The sequence below is a fragment of the Branchiostoma floridae genome, unplaced genomic scaffold (assembly GCF_000003815.2).
Source record: "Branchiostoma floridae strain S238N-H82 unplaced genomic scaffold, Bfl_VNyyK Sc7u5tJ_193, whole genome shotgun sequence".
Classification (NCBI taxonomy): domain Eukaryota; kingdom Metazoa; phylum Chordata; class Leptocardii; order Amphioxiformes; family Branchiostomatidae; genus Branchiostoma; species Branchiostoma floridae.
Window position 1 is genome coordinate 381,464 of NW_023365789.1, and position 13,228 is coordinate 394,691.

General features: G+C 41.8%; 1 protein-coding gene across 1 annotated transcript in view; it reads right to left on the bottom strand.

Annotated features, from left to right (window-relative positions):
- LOC118408560 (leucine-rich repeat and IQ domain-containing protein 4-like) overlaps window positions 1-13,228 on the bottom strand; it is a 135,459-nt gene that overhangs the window by 113,197 nt on the left and 9,034 nt on the right. The gene's annotated exons all lie outside the window — the stretch shown is intronic.

The window sequence follows — 13,228 nt, forward strand, 5'->3', positions numbered from 1 at the left end:
ATGAAATCAGTCAAAGTGTGTCCACCTCTAACTAGCGCATTAGGTATGTTGGTTTCCATGGCACCCATTGGCAAAAACACAAAAGTTGCTTGTAACATGATGATTTAACCCTATCCAGACCGGGGGGGGGGGCTAAAAGTGCCTGCGCCAACTTTGACGTGTTATAACTGCCGAACGACGTGTGCTAGGACTACGAAACTTGGTGACTTTTCCTAAAATATTGTTAGCAACAATTCCGTGGAAAAAAATTTAGTTTGTGATTTTTCGTGTTGCCATGGCAACGGGTTTCTGACAGGCTTATTTTACCGAATTTACTAATTTCAGTTTGAATTATGGGATTTCACATTTTTCTTGCTATACCAAACTTGTTTATCGATATCATTAAGATCCTGTGCAATTTTAAGTTACATTTCTAATTATTTATTCATAATTTATGCTAATTTGATGACGTCATGGGTCAAAATCCAAGATGGCGGACAATGCCATTTTCAACGATAAATACATGTTATTTTTACTCAAATTCCGTCAAAATCTTTTATTTTCTTACATAACATAATCATTTGAACCTTTTTAGTCCACTTCCATTGGGTTTTGGGGTTATATGGGGAAAAATCGTATTTTAGAAAATTCAAGCTTGTCGATCCAAGATGGCCGACAAATGACGTCATTTTCTGACGTCATATTGGCGTCAGTGTCGTCGTCATTGGCAACGAAAGACTTGGCAGACTTAGACACCAAGACGATAACCTTTATAGTCATTGTTTTCTTTAATACATTTAAGTATAGCGGAAATTTCATATATAGACGATTTTAGCCTAAAATATGGCATTATGACGTTATAATTACGTCATATTGCGTCATAACGATACCAAACTTACAGAAAATATAAAAGTTTACTAGTACATCATCCCCTCCAAATTTGGTTATCGTAACTCAAGCCGTTTTGAAAATACGAAGGGGGGGTCAAAAGAGCCCCGTCCCAGGTATCCCAAAAAAGCCTGGTCTGGATAGGGTGAAAATAAATCAATGGATAGGCAGGGGACCTTAATATCTAACTTTTCTGTGTTAAAGTGAAAAGTTTGCTATCGCACAGAAAACTTATTCTCAGTTTCCATCGAATCACACAAGGTCTATTTCTAAGGTGAGTGACGCAACACTGCAGCATAACAAGGTAACGATTACTCACGGTTTTAACACTTGGGTGGTACGAATTAGGGTGAAACCTTCTTCGTGAATTGTTCTTTTCCGCTCAGTAGCCAGACACACTCTTTTCCCCACGTAGACGTGTTTGCCCTGCCCTAAAAGTAGAATTTCCCCTCATGTCACGTGAGCGCGATGATTCAAGTTGACTTTATAACACCTGCTGGAGTGAAACATATGACCTTGTTTGACCACAAAAGTAGAAATACAACCATTGTAGTGATGATTGATGGATATTTCTTCTCTGAACCGATCAAAAACAAACACATAGATGGGTATCAAACTCACCTGTTGTGCCTACGTGTTAGTGCTGACCTCTGACCCCTAGGAGGGTGATTACTACGTACGGTGTGGACTTAACGAACGTGTGAGGTGATAAGGTGAAGATTGGGTAATTGTACTTTTGATGGAGGGGAATTTGCAGTAATATTAAATAATTTTACAGTGCAAGGGATGAAGCATCGACACCTGGCAGGAAAACTAGTAGTTACTTGACAATTTACACATTGAATTTTTAAGATCATTTTTTTTGTCATTTCTGTTATGTGGTTTACTTTAAGAGAGTCACTATTTTTATGAGTTTTTATTTTTTTATTCATTAGAACACCAAATATGGCGTTTAGAAGGGCTATCTGTATGATTTTGCCCAAATGGTGCCTCATGTTTTTACTTAGTAAGTGGACTTTACGAGCATATGATGTGATCATGATCAAGACATATAAGCAGAATTTTTCCAACTGTTCTTCTTTTCAGTCCTTTGTCAGCGATTAATTGGGCAGCTTTACGTCCTTTCCTACCACAAAAATAAAATAAAAAATCCTGAAAAATTGTCACCTGTTTTGCCCACGTGTCCGTACCCACCTTGTGACCCCTACAATGGTGTTTACCAGGTACGGTGTTGACTTAAGCTAGGGGCACAACCCGCCGTACTTGCAAGTGCGTGCTGTCTACGTGCCAAAACGTGGGCAATCTTTTGGTATCCGTAAGTGGTAAGTACCGTCTCCGTACGAACACGTGGCGATTCCCACGGATTTGGGAGCACGCAGACACGATGTAGAAATTTAAGTGCATGCAGAACTTTCTCTGCGTTCGGGCTGTGGATTCGCCTTCCGTACGTGCCAGTACGGGCGACGCACCTGCCATGTACAGACTGAACGTTTTCAGGAATACGTGGCGGACGTGCCTCCACAAAAAACGTACGGACAAATTGCACGTACGGCGGGTTGTGCCCCAGGCTTTAGGTAAATATTGAGGTGACCGTACGTGAGGTTAGCAACTTATGCTTGTTGGAGGCATGTATACGTAATTTCGCAACATTCCAACATTTTTGCTACAAACGGAATACTAAAAAAAATTAGTTAGCTATAAGAAAGGTTAACTTTGTTGATTGCTTTCAATGAATGGCACTATGAACAAAAATACCATATTAGATAGTAAAGTCGTGTATTAGTTCACCCATCGTGCCCATACAACTGCGCCAAATCTCAACCGTTAGTTTGTCAGCCATATAGCTTTACGTCCTTTACAGCCAGAAAAATCAATAAATACCTTCTAAGTATAGTCACCATCTGCCCATAGTGACCTTATGAACTCCTTAATGGTGTTTACCAGGTACGGTGTTGACTCAGGTAAATATTGAGGAGACCTTACGCCGGTAAGCCGTACGTGAGGTTAACATGTTAAACTGACGGCACATTCCATGTCTCGGGGATTGTAGCTATAGGGCTGCTTGTGTATTAGTGCCGATAAGAGCTTCGTGTAATCGGGCCAAGTTTCTAACGTAGGAGAATCTTTGAAGAGAAATTAAAATTGTGAAGCAAATAATTGTGGTCGTGCAATATAATTTATATCGCAGAAGAAACTTCTATATTAAGATACCTCGGAAGCTATTAAATAGTTCCTGTTGTAATTTAAACGGCAGTAGTCCCTGCAGTACCGACGCTGTTCGTTAGGGTGACGAATTGTCGAGCACACTACAGATTGCGGGCAGAGGTCACTCCTTACTGACCCATGTACTTATTGACTCGCTGTTGTTGTTTGTTTGTTTGTTTGTTTATTTCGATCTCCAATTAGAGTGTTGTTGTTCATCCGTCGCCGTTGTATTCGACGATGACTGAAACATCCCGCCAGATGTCAACATGTCCAACGTGGGGTTTTAGACTGGAATTTTCCCATTCTTAATTCCATAGCCAATTATTACAAACTGTGTAATTGATAATAATATGACCATATGAGGGTCCGATCAAGTTATACCTTGTAATCGTTCATTTATTCATTCATCATCATGATTAGATAACTGAGATGTGATCGTAACATTGATACAGTAGTAGCCCCGACACTATCCCGAGACTTTTTGCCCACTTTGGCCCCAATATACAGTGCCGCATTAATAACCTCAAGTAATGTCACAATGTTTAAAGAAAAATCACTAAGGCGCACTCTCACTCGTTATCTCCTCAACATTTACCTGAGTCAACACCGTACCTGATAAACACCGCTCTGGCAGGTCAGTACGGGCACATGGTGACTACACTCAGAGGGCATTTATTGATTTTTCTGGCTGTAAAGGACGTAACGTTAAAGCTTTATGGCTGACAAACTAACGGTTAACAAATGGCTGATAAGAAGCGCAGTTGTATGGGCTCGATGGGTGAACTAATACACTACTTTACTAACTAATATGGTATTTTTGTTCTTAGTGCCATTCATTATACCAAAGTATTTCATTTTATGTATGTTTGTTTAAAGAAAAATCACTAAGGCGCACACTCACACACACACACACACACACAAACACACACACACACACACACACATATACACACATACACACGGGTCTATCGATGAGGTAAATTGATATAAACTACAAAACAACACGGTCCCGAATACTTACAGTTTTCCCTATTCAGGCAGCAGGTTGTTACCAACAAGGTGTTGTAGTGTTACTCTTGGAGTGTTCGTGTAAAGTTTGAATGTACAGGCGGTGTGTCGTCTCACTTCTCTCTCACCAACTGGGCGTACTTTTCTGCTCACGTAGATATCGTTAGACTGATAAAAAGTTAACCTTCTCTCATATGTCACGTGAGGTACGGAAGGGCGCCTTTCATTATTTTGCGTGATGATTTCATAAGCTTTCCGTGAAAATATCAAACCTCGACCGAAAAAGTTGACAGACAATTATTGCAGTGATCACTTGGTTTTTCTTTTGCTCTTAATTAAGACATACAAATCCATGGCGAGTAGAGATATTATGAAGTTACACCTGTGTGCCTAAGTGTTCCTGTGGACCCGGGAGGGTGTTAACCAGGTATGGTGTTTACCTAACGAACGTGTGAGGTGATCAGGTGAGGGACAGTTCATTTGATGTTTTTGCGAATTGGAGTGGGGGGGGGGGTGTAGCATTCATCAGTCTTTGCAAGAGAAGAGATATGATACTGACACCTCACGGAAATATTAACTATTCACCTGACAATACTAATGAAAAAGGGCCACAAATACGGGAATGATACACTTAGAAGGGGCATCTCTGTGGAAGTACCAACAAATTCGATGCTGACTTCAGAAACATGTGAGGTGATAAGTTAAGGGGCGAGCCAATTATACTATTTTGAGGCGTGCAGTTCTCAAGGTTTTAGTGTAATTTGCAGCTAGAGAGATGCGTCATGGACGCCTGTTGAAAATTTAATGTTAATTAGTTAGTAATAATTACTATGTTGATGGTTGACACGTTTGCAGAAAAGCATCTCTATGATTTTATCATCACACAACCCCAACGTCCCAGTGGTTAAAACGTTATTCTCGCCTGTTGTACCTCTTGTTCCGAGAGACCCCATGAACCCCGGAGAGAGGCGGTACCCGGTACAGTGTGGACTTTACGATAAGGCGCAGAACGTTTTACAGCAGGGGCTGGTGGTGCTTTGGCATTTATTGATTTATTTTAACAATAGGCACCTGCCGAAACTTTACGTTGCTAGTTATAAGAATTTACAAATGACTGGTTTATTGATGATATACACACTTACATGACAGAGTCAACAGACACAATTTTGATGCATGTGTATGTAGGCTAGCAGTGGATGGTCATCCATATTAGACAGTCTTAATGGTGAATCAATTCGTGTACTACCTCAACGGTATTGTCTGCCCTTTGTAGCTATCCGCTAGTTAGGCAGGGTCTTACACAGCAACACACAGAGCAATAAATAATGATAAACAATACACGGAGTTGCTTTCATGCCTCCGTCTCCAAACTGACCTTATGCACTCCGTAATAATGTTTACCAGGTACAGTGTTGATTCGGGTATGTCTTGAGATGTAGGGACTTTGAAGGTGAAAGGTTAAAAACGGCTCATCATAAGTTATGTTTTGTTGAGGGGTGTATTTTGGCACATTTACTACAAGGGGAATGCTAGCAAGGTGTAAGAAAGAGCGACCATTTGCGGTTACGATTGCTTTTATGTATTGCACTATGAACGAAACAGTTAGAAAGGTAGTGTATAAGTTCACCACCTTGCCCATAATGACCTTGTGAACTCCACAACGCTGTTTACCAGGTTCGGTGTTGACTCAGGTAAATATTGAGGTGCGTGCGTGAGGTTAACATCTTATGCTTGCTGGAGGGATGTAATTTCCCAACATTTTTGCTATAAACGGAATGCTAGTTAGTTCTAAGAAATGTTAACTTTTTTAATTGCTTTTAAATATAATAAATGGCACTATGAACAAAAATACCATATCAGTTAGTAAAGTATTGTATTATTTCACCTTTCGTGCCCATACAAGTGCGCTTCTTGTCAGCCATTTTGTCGACGGTTGGTTTGTCAGCCATACAGCTTTACGTACTTTACAGCCAGAAAAATCAATAAATACCTTCTAAGTGTAGTCATCATGTGCCCGTACTGACCCTGTGAACTCTACAATGGTGTTTACCAGGTACAGTGTTGACTCAGGTAAATATTGAGAAGACCGTACGGCCGTACGTGAGGTTAACGTCTTTAACATGTTAGATAAGGGGGTCATTTCATTTATTTGGGGATGACTGTTTGTGAAAGAGTGTTGCTAACGATGAATCATTTCAAACATCTCACTGCATGATCTAAGGATCCAGACAGCTTGGATGATGTTATGACTATACCTTTAAGGCCAGCCTGATTTCGCACAGATTGGGTTGTTTGTGATATTAATGACTTTATACCTTGTGAATAAATATAGAAATAATTTAAAACCTAGTTAACGCAAATACGCTGATGATAAAACCATGGTGTTGACATATAATATTCAAGAAATATTGTTTTGCAAATGTTCTAATTAAGTGATTACTTCCTTGTATCTTTCTCACATGTCGATTATTGTCCGTATGTTAGAACGTAATCAAATGAGAGGCCACGGCTTGATGACAGTAATTTATTGACCAAATCGTCCTTTAATGTGCACGTTTGCACCGTCACAGCAGTAGAGTGCTCCTTATAGTAGTTATATTTATCTTAAATATTTTTCTTCGGGCTTGCGTTCAGGAGAACCTCCATGCCACTCTTGGTTGCCAGGCAACCCCTCCTCTCCATCTCCGTGACAACCGCGCCCATCCAGAAGCTCCAGCCAATGAAGAGCCCGAGCAGGAGGTTCAGCAGTGACGTCACGAGGTGATGGAGAGGGAGCCAGTTGGTGATGAGCATCAGGAGCAGACAGATGAGGAGGACGGCCGCGTAGAACAGCCGGCTGGAGGCTGCGGAGGCGATCTTCTCCTCTTGAATCTGGACCGCCTGGCGGAGGGACGCATCACGCCCCGACAGGTCAGGAGGGATGAGTGCAACTGATGGAGATGAAGAGGAAAACAAATTGTTACTTTTGGTAAAGCTACCGCAAATTTGTTTTTAGATTATATATCGTATATACCACCCATTTACAAAGGATCTAGGAGGGGTAGCTTTTCATGGAAGCTGAAACCCATAAGGTTTTGAAAGTCTGCTTTAATTTTTCCGGAGGGGTTTTTAACTAACGTCTCCATGCCCATTCCTTGCACTCTCCAAGCAGACGTGGGTGGGGAAGATGATTAGCTTTGTATGAAATAAAGGTAACAATCTTCATCGAGATATGCTTGGAAGGTACTTCTTTGGTGCTTCCTCTAGATCTTTGTGTTATCTCTCATAATTCCACCGCATGCCATAATGCCACTACATGAGAAAAAAAGAAGGCCTCTATAACAACGTTTTGTTTTTTACTGTGGCGGTATTGATTAATATTTTGGCACCCGGTGGAATTATGAGACTTTCTGGCCTTCCAAGCCTCACCTTGAGTCTGTCCTGCCACCCTCTCCAGTTCCAGGTGCGCCACCACGCCTTCGTGGTCGGAGTAGTTGAAGGGTTTCCCGGGCACCTTGTGCATGGTGGTCTCACAGTGGACACACTTCACCCTGCACCTGGCAGACCCCTGAAAGGCCCCAAACGAACAATGTGTAACTGAAGACCTACAAATGCTTTAAAGGTGAGATTTGACTACCATCAGTAAGGTGTATATTTTGTACAAACGTCTTAAGTTAGTTCATTGGATAATACTTATTGTAATTGAACACTATCAGGATCTGCTGTATTTCAGTGCCATTAGTGGCATAAACATGTCAACTTCAATATCCATTAAAAGAATGGTATCATGTTGAAATACTAGTATGGAAACTACTAAATGAACGTACCTTATACAAGACATAGTCGTATCTACAGGGTGGGTAGTCAGGGTAACAGGTGAAGTTGTTGTCATCAAGGTTCCACGTCAGGCCGGAATCTTCTGCATTCTGAGGAAGAAGATATAAGTCGCGTATAATGAAAATATTTAGCTCGATTTGTACTCATTTCAATGATCAAACTTGAAGCATGTTCGGTAGATGCTGATGGGAAATTATAAGCGTTGACCAATTGAAAAGAGAATGAAATAGTGTCCAAAACGCTGCACAGAACTAATACATTGGACTTCATGAGCTGCGGAAATGGCCCAATTTGGGAAATCAAATTCAAGGACAGTTCACCCATACAGTGTCTTAAGTACCCTATAGACACACACAAACACACACAGACACAAACACACGTATGCAAACACACACGCACACACACACACTCACTCACACACACATACACACACACACACACACACACATACAAACACACACACACATGTACACACACACACACATACACACACATGCCACACACACACACACACACACACACACACACACACACACACACACACACACACACATACTCTATGTTCCGCTGTCAGCCATGCATCCTCCATCCCAGTGTTGGACTGGATGATTTTCAGCCCGAGCTCAAACGGCTGGTTGTTCAAATCTCCCGCTAAAATGTTCACATCTGCGCACTGCCCGGTGTGCCTGTGAGTAACAGAGTTCTTCTTTTTTTAATCAAGTACAAAATGAGCCTGTATATTAGCATAATTACAGATGATATGCGGCTCATGCAACTAATACCATCCTTGCTGATATTACAAGGAAAATGGTATGTCACATCACAGTCAAAGCCTCGACCGTTACACACATCATTGTGATCTACATAGCATTACCATCAACTCAAATCTATACATCTACTAGTCTTAGCCTGCTACCTACCCCTAGCCTTTAAAGTTAAACTACCACTTTTCAGAAACTTATGGAGAGGGTGAAAGGTATTCGACAGCCCTCTGGGTTCACATATTAAAGTGAGCAAGCGCAGCGGGATGCACTGTGGGTAACATGTCAAAGTTCAAGGCTCCTTAGACATACAATCATCTGAGTATGAAAGAAACATGGTCTATGCAATAACTGTTTGCAAATTAGGGGCCTTAGATTTTGGCTTCCTATTATTACATACACCATATGACTATGACTGACTATTACTACCAACAATGCGTCTTGCTGTGCATGCGCAGTTTAACACACGTTTCCGCTTATAATGATGGGAACCAGGCTAAGATCTTTTAGTTTTATTGTTTCGCTACTAACATCATTTATGAGAGATGACTGACCGTATGAACTGACTGAGTTCGAATGCCTGCGACACCCGGTGGGCCTTGTCCTTGTCGTTTTCATGGTTGTACTCGGTGTGGGTCTGGAACAATACAAAGATGTAAATATGTGTTAGTTAAGATTGGGATTGTGATCTACTGACTTAATATATATAATCTCTGTCCCAGGATTCTTACATGTGTGACGTAGATGTTGATCTCGGCCCCAGGGTTCTTACATGTGTGACGTAGATGTTGATCTCGGCCCCAGGGTACTTACATGTGTGACGTAGATGTTGATCTCGGCCCCAGGGTACTTACATGGGTGACGTAGATGTTAATCTCGGCCCCAGGGTACTTACATGCGTGACGTAGATGTTGATCTCGGCCCCAGGGTGCCGTACCTGACACAGCCCAGCCATCTTCCCGCCATACCAGTCAGGGTGGTGCGGCTTGTGCGGGAACCCGTTCAACGTGAAGCGGTGCTGGTGCGAGCCTATTATGGGATATCGGGAGAACACGCAGAGGCCGCTACCATGCCAACCACTGTAGAACATAGACAAACGCGAAAAAGGTGGTTTTTAAATGGAAAGGCGATATAGATTTTATTTATACCAACCACTGTAGAACATTAACAAACGAGCGGAATAAACATGTAGTTATAATGTAGTCTGTGTAACGCAAACTCCGCTTTTCGGGACTGTTACTTTCCGCTAGGGGGCCGGCCGGATGTTGGGCGGTCTGCTATAAGCGAGATTCAATCAGGCTAGTTAAAAGGGAAAGGAGATTTAAATTTTATTCATGTCAAGCAAGTATATATACCTAGGTGTGATGCCACGTTTTGTCACTTCAGATCTTGTTCCGACGTTTATGGTGTCTATATTTGCATCTCTTGGCCTTTTGTACAGTTTTAAGTCATCATCTCAAGACTGATCTTTTTACAAATCAATGAAATAATCTTACACCACCTCACAAATTTCCATTTCATGGCTGAAACATATCACAGGTCGTTTTGCCGGTAGCCAACTACAGTCAAACATGGCCGACTAACCCCCTAGAGCAGCCTACCATCTCTAGTCATCAACAATTTCCCCTCAATTCCCTGTGTGGTTGTTGAGGTCAAGTTTGACTGTATTGCTAAGCTTAAAGGCTTTAGGGATTTTGATACCATAGGATTTTCAAACAGGCCGTGACAGAACCAACCACCGACATGGATCCTGAACAGAATTTTGTGTACCAAGACAGTTGAACTTTGCAGGAGACGCACAATTCTGTCCTCTAAAATGCCAGAAATTAGCAATCGTACGACGATCGCACGACCTTTGTGACCGCGCCCTTACGTACCTGTAGAAGTAGTGATGATACGGAAGCACATCTTGCACCTGAGAAACCATCTCCTCATAGACATATTGACTCCACACCTGTGATAAAGAAACCACTATGATATCACTTCAATCGTGTACATCGAATTTCCAGTCGGTTGTCATGCGACAGTTTCTGTATGTTTTGCAGAGAGAGCAGTGCTGTTTCTGTATGATATGCTAGAGGGAATGAGTTCTGCTACATATCTGTCTGATTGCCTTGTAATGTTAGTGGTGTGTGTTGTTGGCAATAACATCACATATCTCTCCAAACCTACGTGTCCAGCAAAGACACATCCAATTATCCAAGTGTTAGACTCAGGCCTTCCTGGTTATACAAAGAAAGTGAAAGGTAAAAAGTAAGGACATGTCAAACCTCTTGCAGCGACACTACGTCATACCGTCCCGTGCACAGTTCCTCCCCGATAGCCTGGAAACGGGCGGGAATATCTAAGCTGAAGACTGGGATCCCCCTACAGGAACGGGAAAAAATTAAAAGGGGGAAGTCCATCTGTACCAAAATCTAAATTTTACGCCCCAACCCCACATCTTTGCCGGCAGGGCTTTCTAATAAGCTTTTACATGGGTCAGTTGTAGTATGTCAAAGGTCGACGCCCTACCTTGAAACGTGTTGTCGAGATTATGCTTAATGCATTGTCCCAATGCGTTTTGGTTGTATGTCTTAAGGGCCTTATCATTTGACACATAGCCCACAACGGGAGGGTAGTATTTATTTCAAAACTCAGTTTCATGTCCTGTATTGCCTTGTCTTGTCTTGTCTTGTCTTGTCAGCAGGACTTCTTCTTCTTCGTGTCATCACTAAACTTTTCTGATCCAGCACTCCACACACTCCCTTCCTCTGGGGGTCAAAGTTTCCAGATCTTCCCTGGTGCATGGTTCGGACAGGAGGGGGCAGACAAGGAGGTGTTTCATAGTCTGCTCCTGTCCACAATCACAGACAGTTTGTCAATCTGGACTAAGACCCCACTTTGCCATGAGGGTCTTGCATCTTCCTGTGCCTGTTCTGAGGCGGTTGAGACATGACCAGGTTGGCCATGCCTCCTCTGCTCCTGGAGGAAGAGATTCCTTCGGGGCGATGTTAAGTCTGTGTGGTGCAGTCTGGAGGTGGTGGGACCACATGGCCATCCTCTGAGACTCTGCACTCCTGCTGAGTGCTTCGACTGAGTGCATGAAACTATGTCTGGACTTAAGCCTCTTTGGCACGGGGGTGTGCAGGTGGAGTACATGGTGTGGGTCAGTCTCTTGTTTCAGCTTTTCTCGTTACGAGAAAGAACTTGCGAGTAAAGTTTACCTCTTTAAAACTGTAGGATTAGACCTCATGTTAAATCATGACAATGAAACAGTCACAAGACGGCATTTTTACCCAATTTTATTTCACCGCACAGCAAGACAAACAAGAAACCATAAGTAATAGGCAGATAGTAAACATTTTCCGTATCAAACGTACATCACTGTAAGCGTCATTAGACTATATTGAGTCCATTACTTGTATGTGTTACTAATAATGCTAATATGAATGAATTAACTTTATTGCTCGACCATTGTACAGGATACAACGTAATGAAGGATAGTCCGTTATTAATTAGGCCATTAGGTCATTGTTCATTATCAATAGTTTAACTTACCATTTCAAGCATCATCGACACAATTTTAATGGCATTCATACACTAGAGTGTTTACCAGTGATAATATGCAATTGACTAAAAGTATCATTAATTGGCTAATTTGCAACATTGATTATTTAAAAGATCCAGAATGATAAAGTTTATTTGTTCTTTAGACGTCATAACCGATAAAGTATATTTCAATAAACTTTTGGAAAAGTAGAAATCTTTCATTTACAGTCCACCAGATTGGTTGCTCCGCAGTATAAAGATGAAAGGATGAGACACATTCCATTTAAATAACAACTATCACATTTATAACTGTTTCTTTCCTATCCCACAAAATGAGCTCGCAAAGCCTACTGTCACTATCTTAACAACCCTCGAGGCAATCATTTCATTATGCATAACAGAGACTAACAGCGTGTTCTCACTTTTACATTTCGCTTTCTCTTTATTTGTTTATCCAAGAATTTAGAGTCCATTCCAAGACACCGTGCGGATGTCTGTTGCCATTGTTACCTTTGCCATAATGGCTAAGGTTATGTTTTGGGCGTGTTTGTGTGTCTGTGTATCTGTGTGTCTGTGTGTGTGTGTGTGTGTCAACAGCATAACTCAAGAAGCCTTGGATGGATCCTGATGATATTTGGTAGGTGGGTAGGGGTCGGGAAAACGAAGGTCAAGTTCGATAATGGGCCCCCTAGCGGTTTGCTAAGGCAATGCAGCGGAATTTGTATATCTCGTGTTCTGGACATGCTGTGGTCATGATTTTTAAGTGGTAGATAGCCCTTGGGGCAGCGAGTAAGTGCTGTGAGTTTGGGCCCCCCTAGCGGCTTTTTTGGAACTACAGGCGCCGGTTTCCTTTGAAACTTTGGACGAGAATAACTCTACTACGTGTTGAGGGATCTTCATGATTTTTGGTATGTAGATATAATAAGTGTTGACTTACACAATGGAATACCAATTATGCAAATCAAAAGCTAATTTGCATAATGAATGAGGAAAGTCTATAGATCCACTGCATTCCATGATAGGACTTTCAAACTTGTCAC